Here is a 15749-nt window from a genome sequence, read left to right as displayed (position 1 = left end):
AGCTTGCCTTTTGGCTCTATTATTCCATCTAATGTACTTGCATCTAACACAAATGAAGGAGTTGCAAGAGTCATCATTGTTGCCTCACAGACTGATTGAGAAGGCCACTTGATTGGTCCCCTAAAAATCTCTCTTTGCAAGCAAGCATTATATGGAGTTAGGTATAGATACACATCAAAACAAGTGCAATTCATTCACCAAATTCTAAAATTCTTAGAGCTCCTACAACCTCTATGGAACTTCAAATTTTTGAGCTTTTTGTGGCATTGGATTGCTATTTAAAAAAAATAACATTTCTATGGTGATCTATAATCGTCATTTTTTTATGATCCCAAAGCTAACCTCTAAACATTCTTGATATTATTGTGTCCTCTATAGAACTCAAACTTATGAACAATTAGTGATAGGGGATTGATCTGATCTTAGAAAGAAAAATTTTTTAATACGAGATTGTGGCCTATTGTCATTATTCTTCACACTTAATTTGGACCACTAAAGCTTCATGTAATCGTTTTAGGCAACATAATCATCCAAAATTTGATCTATTAACTCCATTGGACTAGTAGAATTATGATTCAAATATATATATTTTGTATGTTAACTAGATACTTCATTCGTGACATTTATTGTTGCACCACCATTGAACTACTGACAAGTGACTGCCTTAACTAAGTCTATCTAGTCAACCTAAGGGAGAGATTATTTACTGATTTTTTTTCAATAGAGGGTGTGATATAATGTATCTATTTTACATAAAATTAAGGAATATTTTAGTATTATTTTGGATAAGGAACATAATAACCTCCTTTAAAAGTTATAAATAAACATAAGCATCTTCAGTTAAGACATTTAAACTCCAATATAAATAATTATTTTGGAGCTCTATTTGCTTCTAAAAATCCTAGTATGCCATTATAGTGTTCTTGGATCCTCCATGATCGCTTACTATCATACTCCATTATTTGGCAGTTCAGTCCACCCCCTCCATTTAAGAGTAAGGTTATCTTAACCACTTATGAACATATGATATCACACAATATTTCAATCCAATCCCTACATTTAAAAATAGGGTTATCCTAATTACTTATGATCTTATGCCATCACCTAGAAGTTCAATTTACTTATATTATTTGGGAGAAAGGCTATCATAACTACCAACAAACATACACCATTTCATTTAGCTTGCCAACTACTATTTAGGAGAATGTCTATCATGAATGTTTAGAGAATCAGAGTTCGGGTGCGACCAAAATTAATTTTTGTAGTTTCCAACTAGCTTTTGCCTCGAGATTCGTGCCAGATCAAGCTAATTTTGTGATGCCGTGTCAAGTTCTTTCCCCTTTCAGGAGAAGAGGGTGGCTCACACTAATAAACACTAATACCGAGGTAATTCACAATAGTAATAATCATAATTCTCCCTCCTTCCATATTTAGTGAGCATATACACTCCTCTGACTACTTGACTTAGCTATCCACTCACTTAATGCACGAGGCACTTAATTAACTTAATTTAGTGCCTTCTACTAGCCAACAACACATGAAATCCACAATACAAGTATTAAATCTTTCACATATACAATTATAATATCACATTTCCATGCACACAATTAAGTAGAAAACATAAATAAAATTTCCTAGCTAATGGTCTTCAACTTACTATTGGTGTTTTGTTCACTTTGCTTATACTATGTAAATCCTTGAGAATATGAATATGTAAATTCTAACACATAATATGATTAAGCCTAATGTTATAGATGTTAATGTAATTATGAAAGTTCTTATTGATGTAGCTTGTATCTAGGTTAATTATGATGTCCTTTCATTTTTGGACAACAACTTATTTGAGAACTATTATGGTGGAAATTACAATGCAAGCCCATATCATGGATATGTAATCTTTCGGATTGTAAACATTACAATATTATGAAGGATATATTCTATTATCTTATCCATTATTGATGTTTCTATTAATTTTAGCAGTTATATGTTATATTTGTTGTGAAAGTATAATATGTAAATAACTATGTTCTAGTTAATATTGACTTTTTAAATGAGCGTTTTCTAATATGACAAAAATATATGATATAATGGATGAATGTATTGTGGTTCATCCCTTTTGATGCACTCAACTCAATGCTTTTTTTGCTATCGTGTGGCAACTGTAAAAGTATTGGGTTAGGTCATTACATCATTGTTGATGTGGAGTATTATCATATAAGGGGAGATTGTTAAGACTTATGGAACTTTGAGTTTTCTCTTGGTTGAATAGTTGAGAAATATGTTGATATTGAACTAAGTTGTTAGCATCAATATGTTGCCAGGCCAACTTTTGTTAGCCACCTTTGATAATCAACTTGTCTTGACGTACACGTCACATTATCATAAGCAGCACATCTCCACTTTGTTTGATCAATGCATGAGCTTTTTCAATGCCTTATGTTCATTATTGATGCAAAAATAGTCCTCTGAATCCCCACTGCTAGTCTCTCACGATCTCTGCTCATTTACCAAACTTATTCCATTGTAATTATATATACTAGACATGTAATATAGTAGAAATTGGATTGCTGGTATTTCATACTGTAATTCCATTATTTTGCTTCTCCGATCTTCTTGCAATGCTGCTTGTTCTTCATCACTTCAACTTTGACCCCCATTTCACTTCTCAATACTTCATATAATGAAACTTCACCTCTCTCCTTAACTAAAGCTATGACATTATAAACCACCCCACTTAATTGTGATGCCATTGAATGAGATGCTAATGTATGATAATGCTCCTAAGAATTTGTTAGTTAAATCATGGTAAGGGCAAATTGGGAAATTAACTACTTAATATCCTCTTATTACTTTCTTACTTAAGCTAATATGTACTCTACTGTTCAAATATGCAAATCGTACTTACATTATTTATGACAATTATTCTGTGAAGTTTCTTCATAACAATCTCTCATTTTTATATTAATATTTATGTAAAAAAATATTTATCATTAATGTAGACTTGGAGTAGCATATATATTATTATAAATTGATGGCTGAAAGGGAATTAATTGATTATATATGAATTATCAGAAAATATTTTCCATACAATTTTCGACAAATCCAATCATGTCCTTCGCTTTAATCTCTTGCCCTCAAACAAATCAAAATTCATTTGATTAGTAAACACTGGCAACTTCATAAAAGGACAAATCTCTAAGTAATAACAATCAACAAGTTGCATAATGCTGATTCCGATCAATAAGTTCCACAAACTTGCAACAAATGAATGAAGATTTGGGAAATCTGCAACATTTGGTAGGAAAAAGAGTGCCTTAATTTGACATAAAAAATCATTGATTTTTTTCATTCTATTTTATTTGGTCTACCTCAAAAATAAAAATAAAAAAATGATGATGAAGAGGAAAAAAAAAAAGAATATTATGATGAAGAGGGTCTATTTGGGAGACTTCATATTTTTTATAAAATGTGATTTAGGGGTGTCAATTTTGGGTCACTGGTCGAGTTCGGATCGAATCTGAAACTGACTTGACACTATTTGGGTCAACTCGAACCTAACCTCCTTCGGGTTTGGGTCAAACCGACCCACGGTCATGGCAATGCCGACAGCAACTGGTCGACGGTTGGTGCAGTGACAATCGACAGCGTCGTCACTTGGGACATCGAGCACAGAGGATCAAGACGCGGCAGTGGCGGGACAGTGGGGATGCGATGCGGATTTGCCTCACCTCCTCGGGACATGACGCAATATGTGGAATTGGCCTCAGACATGATGTGAGCAGCTCTGATCAGGCGCGGGCAACACGGGTCATTCTGAGTCATTCACAGGTTTCCGGGTCAACCTGAACCTGACCCGATTTTTAAAACGAGGAGAAAATTCTAACCGAATCTGAACCCGGTTCAAGTTCATGTCAACCCGAACCCGAAATTTTCGTGTAAGGTTTTCGAGGCGTGCCAAAGATTTACACCCTTGAAGTGGGAAAATTATTACGTCCGGACAAAAAACCGGAAATCCGGATGAATACCAAGCGATACCGAGTGCTCGGTACCGAGCGCCCAGGTGACGTGGCACTCTATTATTGGTCTTTTGATGCGTTCAGTGTCCGAACACAATAATTACTCCTTGAAGTGGGTTATAAAACTATTGTAGAGAACGTAACTCAAATGTTCTGATCGTAAAAAATATCTTTCCACCAAAAAAAATTGTAAAAAATAGTGATAGCATAATAAAAAAAGTTGTAGCCAAAAGAAGCTATTCTTAAAGCAAAGCAACGAAAAAGCTATCTAAAATATATCCTAAATTATAATTTTTTAATTTTTTTATTATATTAAATATATAAATATTTAATAATATACTTATTTTGAAATATTTAAAAAAAAAATTTTCAAAATATTTAAATAGAAACTTTTTTTTCTCTTTTGAAATATTCTTTATTGGGTTTGTTTTGAGATGTGGTTCAGACAAAGCTGGAGTTAAAAGACAAATTGATTTACTTGCTTTTCTTTAGTTCATACTTGCACTTAAAGCCACGGGGGAAGCCAAAACAAGAAGCTTCCACATTTATTTATTGACCCGTGTAACGACCTCATTAACTTTATAGAGAGGAATCCTCCACCCACCCACCGAAGTTTAATTCGTCTCAACCCAATTTTTAATTTCTAGATATTATTTTTTATTTCAGAGAAAGATTAAACGAATTTAATAATAATAAATCTTTTTTTTTTTGGGAAAAAACTCATAAAAGAGGCATACGTGTTAATTTAAACTGAAAAATTATAATACTTAAAGAACCAAAAGCTCTATAAGAATACAATAATTGAAATAAAACCTACGAGCCAATGATTTTACCTTTCACAATAAAAAACAAGTAAAAGAATAAGGAAAATTCATCCAAAGGGAACAAACTGACCAAAGAAGCCTCCAAGCAGAAGCAGGAAGAGCCTCACCCACACCAGCCAATAAATACCCCCTGCAAAAAATAAAGCTAAAACCCACCAGCCAAACAACATGCCCAACATTAAGAAGGAGCCCCCATCGGACCACTCACGAATCCCATCAACACAAAGACGGGAATAACAAAAAATAACAAGGATGACCATCTACACCCCACCCACACAGGCACCAAACACCACTAGATCCCAACCACCAAACCAAAACCCATAGCGCTGCCTCCACCCAAGCCACACCCCAACCATAAGCCAAAAACAACCAACCAAATAGCCAATTAGAGCCCTACAATCGGAAGAGCACCCGAACCACAAGAGGAGAAACAACTAAGCAAAAGCCAATAGCGAAGGACATAAGCCAAAACATAAAGAATTGTTTTTTTATTCCTCTTATGACGTTTGCCACCACCACGAGAGAATTTTTTCAACAATACGACCCACCTCCAAACTATACAAATCTCGAAACTCATCAACCAGGTCAGCCATATCTTCCCCAGGCCCCTGCAAGCCAAGGAGAAAGTTTCATCAATCCAATCAGAATGATCCACAGAAGCGTCTATCAATTTGATAGCTAATTGAGGTTTCAATAAATTAAAATCATGACCATCTAATCTCCAATTTCAGCAAGCTTATAGTCAGATTGAGCATTTCAAGGAGACGAACCCAATGACATCAAATTTGATCCAATTTGAGCAAAAATGTGTCCAAATCAAAGGTTCAAAGTCTATTTGGAAGTTCATATCATTAATTGGACTACCATATATATCCGAACATGGCATGCTTATAGTCTAATCGAGTAACTCAATGAGACGAATCCAACGAGTCCAGCATCGCTCAATTCTAACATCTATAAGACATCTAAATGCTTGATAAATGTTTTATGATCAAGGGGATCAATATGAGTCGTTCGATGAAACACTCCCAACATGCCCTTGATCTTCTCCATATTTATTAGCTATACTACTCCCAAAAAACTATAATAGACCCCATTCGTCTCATGAAGGGGGGAGAGAGTGGAAGAAGAAAAGAAGAGCTCAGAGGCTGAAGCTCCAGCCTGGCACCACCGCCGGTGAACTTTAATCGATTGTCGTTGGACTTTTACCCAGTAACCTAGCTATCGATCGATGCCAGACTTCTGCCTGACCTCCATCGCTCGCATACTATAGCCCTTCCAACAACCGTTGTCCATCGACCTTGGTCCTTTCTACCACCATCACTGGCTAACTATGGTCCCTCTTATCACCGTCCCCCATCGACTACGGTCCTTGTGACCACCGTCGCTTGTCGACTATAATTCATCCGACCACCGTCGCCCACTAACTACAATCCTTTTGATTACTATCACCTACAACCCTTCTGACCATCATCACCAACCAATTACAGTCCTTTTGACCACCATCGCACACTGACTATATTTCTTCCGACCACCATCGTCGGCCGACTACGGTTCTTCCGACCACCGTTGCCTATGATATTTTTGACTACCATCGCCTGCCGACTATGGTCCTTCTGACCACCATCACCCATCGACTACGGTCATTCCGATTACCATCGTCTGCCGACTATGATCCCATTGATCAAATAAATATATCAACATTCTTTTAAGAACAGTTGTTCTGTCTTTCTTTGATTATGTATTGTGCTATATATGGTGTATGTTTGCTACATTGAGTCATCGCCCTCCTCCGAGGATGGATATCATTTGTAATCAACCACCAATACTAGTGAACTTATTTCAGTTGGGTCATGCCCTATGGTTTTTCCCCCTTTTCAAGGGTTTCCACGTAATAACTCTTGTGTCACTTATGAATGATACACCATTCTCTTTTATCTGATTGTATGTTGGATCTTTGTACAAAGCTAAGACGTTAAAATTTATATTTCTCTATCACTGCGGATATTCTAGGACGCAAGAATCAACCTTCATTTTCTCTATAAGCAAGAGAACAACTTTCAAAAATGGAGGAGTGAGATCATTATCTATGTGAAAAATCTTTTTGAACAAGTGAACGAGATTTTTCACTTAGATATCATAATTTGTATACTTTATTTCAGTTTTATTTCCTCTTCTGTGAAGGAACTAATTATTTTCATTATGACTATTTATTTGAAAGATTATAAGATCCAATATTATCTTATTTCATTTATCACATCTCCAATTATTTAGTGGTCTCAAGTAAAGTTTATACCATTTTCCACCATAAAATTTTAAGTCCAATATGAACATTTATGAAGAAAATTCAGTTTGATTTTGTAAGGGAATTTTACATATATTGATGCTAGGAATGTAACACTCAAGTAGACAGGCTAACCAATAAGGGACTGACTTTTGTCTAAAAAATTAAAAAAAAAAAAAACAATTTGTATATCTTAATTTTAATCCCTTAAAAATCATTTTGCAGTTTGCATATTTTTCCATAAATATGAAATAATTTTCTCGGGTGGGCGACTAATAAATTATGGATAAAATCATGTCAGCAATGACTAAAACTAAATCTTTAAATCCCAAAAAATTACATAAAGTGAAAGTTGACATTCGGAACTTGTGGATCCAAATATGCTTTCGTAAGTAAATAATAAAAGTACACAACTCTCCTTGGCCTATTGGTTGAGAGCTTAGGCTTTCAACTAAGAAGTTCAGGGTTCGAGTCTATGTGTATGCGTTGTGTGTGTGAGTTTGCCTTAAAATGGCCTAAATGTCCCAAAAAAAAAAAAGTAAATAATAAAAGTTATCACTTTTCAGCGTCATAATAAATTTATTTTAAGCCAAGATTCTCTTATGGGCGTCATCATGCTCGCAGCCGCAGGTATTACGCTGTGGAGTTCACATTCGAGGTGTAATTAGAGGGAGCTCTACTCCCTAAAGGTCTCATTACCTAATTTTGATGAGCTAATAACTTAAATTTTTTTATTAGCTTTTTTTAAAAAATATTAATATTAAATATACTTAAAATGTACATATATTTAATAATATAAAATTACTAAAAATATTTAAAAATTATATCTTTCTTCCTTATTTCAACTAATCTTGTCTTATTTCTTATTTAATTTATTATTCTCCATATCTTTTTATTATAATAACAGCATGAATAAAAATGATTTTATTATTTTTGATAAATGAGTCAGTTCATGAGAACACAGCTCATTTTGGGTTGTTGGTTGAGAGCTTAGGCTACTAACTGAGAGGTCCTGTGTTCGAGTCATTTGTATGCGATGTGTGTATGAGTTTGCCTTAAGTGGACTAAATATCAAAAAAAAAAAAGTTAGTTAATAAGCCAATAAAAAATCTTAAAATTAAGCTCAAACTTAATTAGTTAATTAACCTTAATATCAAGCCGAGGGTAACTCGAGATCGATTCGACTATTTTACACTTCTAATTTACTTGTTCATATTAACTATTGTACGTACCAATGCATCTCATATCTTCCGGATAGCAACAAATTTTATTTTTGTGGATGAATTGTGTGCTTTATTGGAAAGAATAATATGCTATTTTAAATAAATTTTTAGAGGTTATAAGAGGAATTCAAAAAGCTTGATAATATTTTAATTTTCTTGAAGAATGGATTAACAGAATGAATGCATCTGTGAGCCTCGTGATGAATATTCATAGAAGTGTATGGTAGGCCATGTCGTTTCTTGAGAAATATGTTGGCCATTACTTCTAATAAGGATAGGTGAACAAAATATTAGGACAAGGATTGTATCATTGTACCAAATCAAATGATATATCATCAATAAAAATTGTGCACGAATCTCAAAGCAAAATCAAGCTGGAAAATTCAAAAAGTAAATCTGGGATCATCTGAACTCCGTTTTCAACAAACTTACAGTTGAACTAAACGTCTCGTCAATGGCTTTTTGCTGCGCGCTCTGCTAGGGTTTCGCCGACCCTTCGTCTTCGACGTGATCTGAGTGCTTTCCTCTCCATTTAAGGCTCAGGTATTTGCCTCTTACCTGTTTTTGATGGCTAAGCTTCGCGATCCCGGGTTTTTGAACGGGGCTTCCGCGCCTCTCTCTTTTAAGGAAGCTCTTGCGGCTTCTTCGTCGTCTTTCCCTGATTTAAAGGTCTCTTCTCATCGTGGCTTGCCGGCTCTGTTTATTTCTGAGGAAGAGGTGCGGTCTCTCGTTTCACCCTTCGATTTTGCTTTAGTTGGCAAATCTCCGGGTAGGCGACCTTCGGTCGACGCTATTCGGAAGTTCTGTTTCAATTTAAAGTTGATAGGTGATTTTTCGGTAACAGTTCTCAATCATCGGAATGTCTTGATCAAATTGGTGAATGATTTTGACTATTGCCGGATTTTTTTTCATAGATCTTACTTTGTTCAAAATTGTTATATGAAAGTTGTAAAATGGTCTCCAAACTTGGACATTGAGGTGGATTCTCCTTTTGTGCCTATTTGGGTTTCTTTCCCCCTGCTTATAGGCCTCACCTGTTCTCTCCTAGAATTATTCTTGGCTTAGGGTCTATTTTTGGTCGTCCTCTCAAGTCAGATTTGGCGACTGCGTTTGGATCCCGACCGTCTATGGCTCGTATACTTGTTGAAATGGATGTTACCAAAAAACATGCTGAGAAGATTTGGGTTGGTTCGGTGGAATCAGGCTATATTCAAAATGTAATTTTTGATGACATCCCTCGCTTCTGTTCACACTGTAATTCCTTAGGTCATCGTAAGGATTCTTGTTCTATCTTGCATCCCTCTCTTAAAGCTTCTAAAAATGTGGTTGTTTCGTGTGGCACAAAGGATTTGATTGTCCCTGTTAATGAGAAATTGGATATCCCTGGGGTCGTTACGGATGTGTTGGATGCTGGTGGCAATAATTCGGTGGCTGATGCTACAGTACATGTTGATAATTCTGATGTTTTTTGTGAGGCTTTACCTTCTGTTGAGCCTTCGGGCTGCTCCCCTGCGATTGGGAATTCCCCTGTTACTGTAGCTGGTGGTAATGATGTTCCTGGTATTGCGGCTGACTGTCTTTTACCGGGTTTGTGTGGTGTTATTTCTGAACCCGAACCTGCTTTATTACCTACCATTGATGGCGAGTTAGATTATGTTATGGTTGTGAAGGATTCTGTTGGAAGAGTAGCTGACGGTTTTGTTTCGGATGCTGTCACGGTTGGTTTTTTCACCAAATGCTCTTCCTTTTTTTCCCCCTGCTTTAGCATCTACTACTGTGGCCCTTGCGTCGGAAGTTAGAGTTGCTGGTAATCCTCTAATCGAGGTTCCTGTTAATGTGGTGGATTCACAGTATTTGGCTAATCGTTTGGGCGATTCATCTGGTTTGGACATTAGGAGCCATATTAATTGGTTGGAAGGATCGTCGGAGTATGAATCTGAATATGAATTTCCTGAAAGTGGCATGATGTCTCCGGAATTTTGTGGGGGTTCGGACCCTGGCAACGATTTCGCATTGATTCGTGCTAGTCCTAGCATAAATGTTGCATCTCGGGGGAGATGTCGTGGGAGATTTCGTGGGAGAGGTCGTCGTCGACGCTAGTTTCTTTTGTTTCTGCTGATTAGGCTTTACTCTCTTATCGAGTTTCTGTTATTTTTTCATGGTTTGATGGGTTGATTGCGATGCAATTAAGGCTATGATGTGGCTGGGGCTCGTGTCACTGTGGTTCTGCTGTGGCAACCTTTGGTTTGGCTTCTCGGTATTTGGTCGCTAACCACCTTACTGGACGGTCCTGCGTGGCTTCAGGGACGCTGGTAGCTCTGGCCGATTGCTGAGCCCGCTCCTTTGGTTGTAATTTTCTGGTTTTTTCTTTTTTTTTTGTTTTCCTACTTTGTTGTAACCTTTGCTTTTTATTATTAATAGATTCTGCTTTTGATAATAATAATAATAAAAAAAACGTCTCGAAAATACGAACCCAACAACACAAAATTCAACTCAATCCAAATTAGTCCAAATCAATGACCAAAGCACATTTGGAAGGTTCAAACCATAATTTGAACTACCAAACGTGGTATGCTTATATTCGAATTGAGCGACGCGACAAGATAAATCCAATGAGCCCAAGATTGCCAAATTATAATATCATTAAGACTTTCAAATGCTCAATAAATGATCCACGGTCAAGGTAATCAACATCGACAGTCCATTCAAACCCCTCACAATTTACCCTTGATTTCTCTCATATTTACTGGTCTTGCCACTCTCAGAAAACTATAAATAAACCCTTATTTCTCATGAAAGAGACACAATCAATAAAGAGAAGGAAAAGAATGAAGAGAGTTCTCTTGCCATCAAACTCCTTCTCGACCACCGCCAAACTTTCACTCGGCCACCAACTATCGTTGGACTTCTGCCTGATTGCAGACTAACATCGAACTTCCACTCGACAGTCAATTGGAGCCTGATTTCCACCTGGCCACCAAATGTCGTCGGATTTCGGATCTCCGTTATTAACTGGATTTCAACCCGACGATTGACTATTGTAATTTGATCATCCTCAATTTCAGAGATGAGTTAGTCATTTGTAATCTAATCAAACACTAGTTAAATCATTTCAACCGGGCGTAACCCCATTATTTTTTCATTTTCAGGATTTTTCACATAAAAATTTTGATGTTCATTTTTTTCATCTTCTTTTTGTGCGCTAGATATACGTACAACACTGAGAGAAAAAAGGAGGAAGAAAAAGGAAAATGAATAGGAAGAAGGACTAAAAAACTAAGATCTCTCTTGCCACAAAGCTGGTCCTCAACTGGCGTCGGACAACCGATTGTCGTCGGACTTCTGCCCGGCCACCAGCCATATCCAAACTTCTGCCCGACCACCAACCATTATCAGACTTCTGTTTGTCCACCAACAATTGCTAAACTTCTGCTCATCCACCTACAGTCGCGAGACTCTCACCCGGCCGCCAACCGACACTGAACTTTCTTCTTACTGCCGATTGTCGCCAGATTATCAACTTTTGTCAGAATTTCACCGTTCTTGTGTTTCGAGACTTGACAACCTTTGTAACCCATTCAAATACTAGTGGAATCATTTCGAATGGGCTAGGCCCCATTTTTTATACCTTTTCTATTGTTTTTCATGTTAAAATTCTTTGGTATTTTTTTTTGGATTTACAATCTTCTGTTTGTGTGATGAATATATGTGCAATGCTAAGATGAAAAATTTCCTCTCTTTTGCAGCGTATATTCTAGCCTGCAACACTGCTAACTTTTTCTCTCCACCCTTAAAGTTTGACGATTAAATATATGAGAAGTTTTATGTTTTGTATTAGTCAATATTATACATGTTTTCATGTATATATGGTCCTTATTTACATTTATGAAAAGTTGAAACAAAGCAAACATTCATACTCAATATATGCTCTATAAAACCTTGGAACAAGTGGACAAAATGCTTTATGATAATCAGATTATCAAGACTAAAGAGTTATGCAAGGATAAAAAGGGATGTTTATCATGAGAGAGAGAGAGATAGGAGTGGACCCTTCTCTCTCCTACATGCATAAGAACATACCAATTGTGGGAATAAAGCCACAGTGGCATCCTAATACCTGCCTCTCACCCACATGACCAATTACACTATACAAATATCAACAAATTATATGCTTTTGGTAAGTTTGAGATTCAAAGAAGCAGCCAGAGGCATGTTTAGTGGGCCAAAATTTTCTTATAATTTGATGGCTGATGCATCACATGCACTGTTTATTCATGGCCTAAATCCTTGACGGAATGGGCATACACTAGATATAGTTGATCAGGTGAAGAACTGCCCCCACCACCTTTTATTTTCTGATGGGGAGATCGACTATCTATTTCTCCAAAATGCTTTTGCCTTTGGGACCCTCAAAAGTACAAAATTAGGTTCAAAAATAAAAGAGGATATCACAAAGGAACTTTTATTAGGTCCGGTGTAAGGACGTAGAGGAACGTCCGGTCATAGGCAACATCCCGTCAAAAAACTCGGTATTTGCTCGGTATTTCTAGGTATTATTTGATAATAACAAGGAATACCGCTCTGTGAAGATCAATACCGAGTTATACCGAACAATACCGAGTTGTACCGAGTTTTTCCTAGGAAAAACTCGGTACAACTTTTGTATTACTCGGTATTGCTCGGTATAGCTCGGTATAACTCGGTATTAATTGGGTCTTCACGTGATAGTATTCCTCGTTATAGTTTGGTATTGCTCTGTATTTCTCGTTTTTTGGCGCGATTTGGCCTCCGACCGGACGTTCCTCTACGTCCAGTCGGAGGACATAATAATTGTTCATCACAAAGAGAAAGGATACTATTTTAATTGCTGAAATGGACTAAAAGATCCACATTAATTTGACTTGGAAACCGTGAAATTAACAACTTAAATTGATTTTATGGATTTCAAAAGTTTTTTTTTTTTATTTCTGCTTTTAGTTTTAATGGTCTTAGAACTTTTTCTTTGAAATTTTAAAATATTAAAAACTAATTAAAAATACACTATTGGATAATTTTTAAAATTATAAGTACAATACTTTTGGATGAATTAATTTCAAAATCAAGAATATTAGATTTTTATGTGAGAAGAGTTGATGAGATTTAGTTGAAAGAGGCATGTGGAGATGGCCGCTCACGTCCTTTAGAGGAGTCGATAGATGGCTATTGATAATGGAGCTAGGTTGATGGCAACGGTTATGATCAAGGTCAAAGGGTTGAGGTCAATGATGCTTGGGAATTACCAATGGAGAGGAGATGAAGTCGGCCATATCACAATTCAGGCTTCGTTTGGAACAACTTTTGATCACTATTTTTTTTATGCTTTTAAAAATTTTATGTACTAAAAGTTGCTTTAAAAAACTATAAGAGCTTCTCCAGCCGTTCGGCAAACAGGTGAATGGAGAACCTCAGACGTCGCAACCGAACTCGATTTTTGCCGGCATTTAGTCGCTGATGAACAGTGAGACGCCAATATTGACATCGCACTGTTCACTTGCGCCATTTCTCTCTCTCTATCGTACTCATCTGAGAAAGACGCAAAAGAAATGACGATGATTTGGGGGCAAAATGACGTTCCACTGGAGATGAATCACGACACTTTTTTATTTTACTGTATTTTGCAGTGAAAAATGAGAGTTTCAGTTGGAGATGCCCTAAGAAAACTATCTCAAATGAAGTCTTAACATGTTTATTCATGTCGTGTCAAACATAATATTATACATATTCTAATTCAGTAAAAAATAATAATAAATTAAGAAGCAACTAAATTTAGTTTTACCTATTTTACCTATTAAATAAAAAAAGTGGTCCAAAAAGGACCTAAGCATTATAATTCCTAAGAGCTAGCCCATTGGATTGATGATAAGTAAGTAGCTGATATTGGTTAGATTGGTCAAAGGTCATATGTCAAATCTTAGAAAACTTGCTTTCTTCTTTCTTGCCGGGTCACAGATCCTCAGTTTGATTATTTCTGCCGACTTATTATCATGTGGAAACTATTGGTACTTTGGCCGGTTGGTATCTTGGACCAAGTCAGTCTTTCAGAAAGGTCTCGCCACTTGATCAGTTAGGAGAACAAACTGCCTCCACATGTCAACATCAAACTCTAAGGGTACAACTAGCTTGCTTAAAAAATAAATAATAATAAAAGCTATTTTTAGATATAAGAAGCTTCCACATTTAAAAATAGGAAGGAAAATGATATATTTGTGAAAAATTTATATGAACGACATACATCTCAAGATCATTCAAACTTCTGTTTCAGCCAACTTATAGTTGAATTGAAAGATGAACCCAACAAAATCAAAAGTGGTCCAATTCAAGCCTAAAGGAGCCCAAATCAAACACTTGATGTGGAACTGGATACTTCAGACCTTAATAGCATGACCAAAGTATTTATGAATTTGTTATGCTTACAGTCAAATCAGACGGTTTGACGGGCTGAATCTAATGAGCTTAAGTTCATTTAATTCTGATATCATTAAGACACTTAATTGCTTACGAGTTTGAAAATGAGGACAATAATTGTTGGCGGTATTTATTAGTGACGATGACAATAACTATCTCATTTTATTAAGTAGATAAATAATAATAATAATAATAATATAAACTTATAACCTTATAAAATAAGATGATATAATTGAAAGCATAGAGCCCCTACCTATGTGGCTATGTGATGCTACTTCCCTCAATATAATATGAAGTATATAATCCTAAACATGCATCGAAACCCATCAAATTGCCTACCCACCATTTGTCTACTTGTCTGTGAAATATTTGTCCGCGTCATCCTCTATTGGTTTGAATTGACCAGCATGTGAATTGAAGACATGACTATTGAAATTTACACCCATAAAGAAAAGTCTGATTTGTATAAATTTTATGCACATGTATCACAAGCTCCTGAGGAAATGTAACATTTTCATACTTCTCATTGACTGATTCCTATGTTTCTGAAATGATGGAGAAGCTTCCTTTTTGGAGATAATTTCAAACGCCTTTATGAATATCATTGGAGTAATCATAATCGCTTTTTCAGCTTCATTTAATGTTTTGTGGCTATATTTATATATATTATATTAATTCAAATATTTAGAAAATTTGTTAGAAAATGATGAACCAAATACAAAAAGAAATAATAAATCACAATCTGCAAAACACAAACAAACGCAAAGGATTTATGTGGAAATTTTAAATCTGGGAAAAATCACAGGGGAGAAGGGAGACTGGCTTCATTATAGAGAAGAGGCAAAGTATAAAACTCTAAGGCCTTTACAATATATTTATAGGATAAAATTAGGATATCAAAAAACAAATAGAATTTAAAAAATTACCTTTACAATCAAAATTACAAATGTTTTGTACT

The sequence above is a fragment of the Dendrobium catenatum genome, unplaced genomic scaffold (assembly GCF_001605985.2).
Source record: "Dendrobium catenatum unplaced genomic scaffold, ASM160598v2 fragScaff_scaffold_674, whole genome shotgun sequence".
Lineage (NCBI taxonomy): Eukaryota > Viridiplantae > Streptophyta > Magnoliopsida > Asparagales > Orchidaceae > Dendrobium > Dendrobium catenatum.
Note: the sequence above shows the minus strand (reverse complement) of the source record.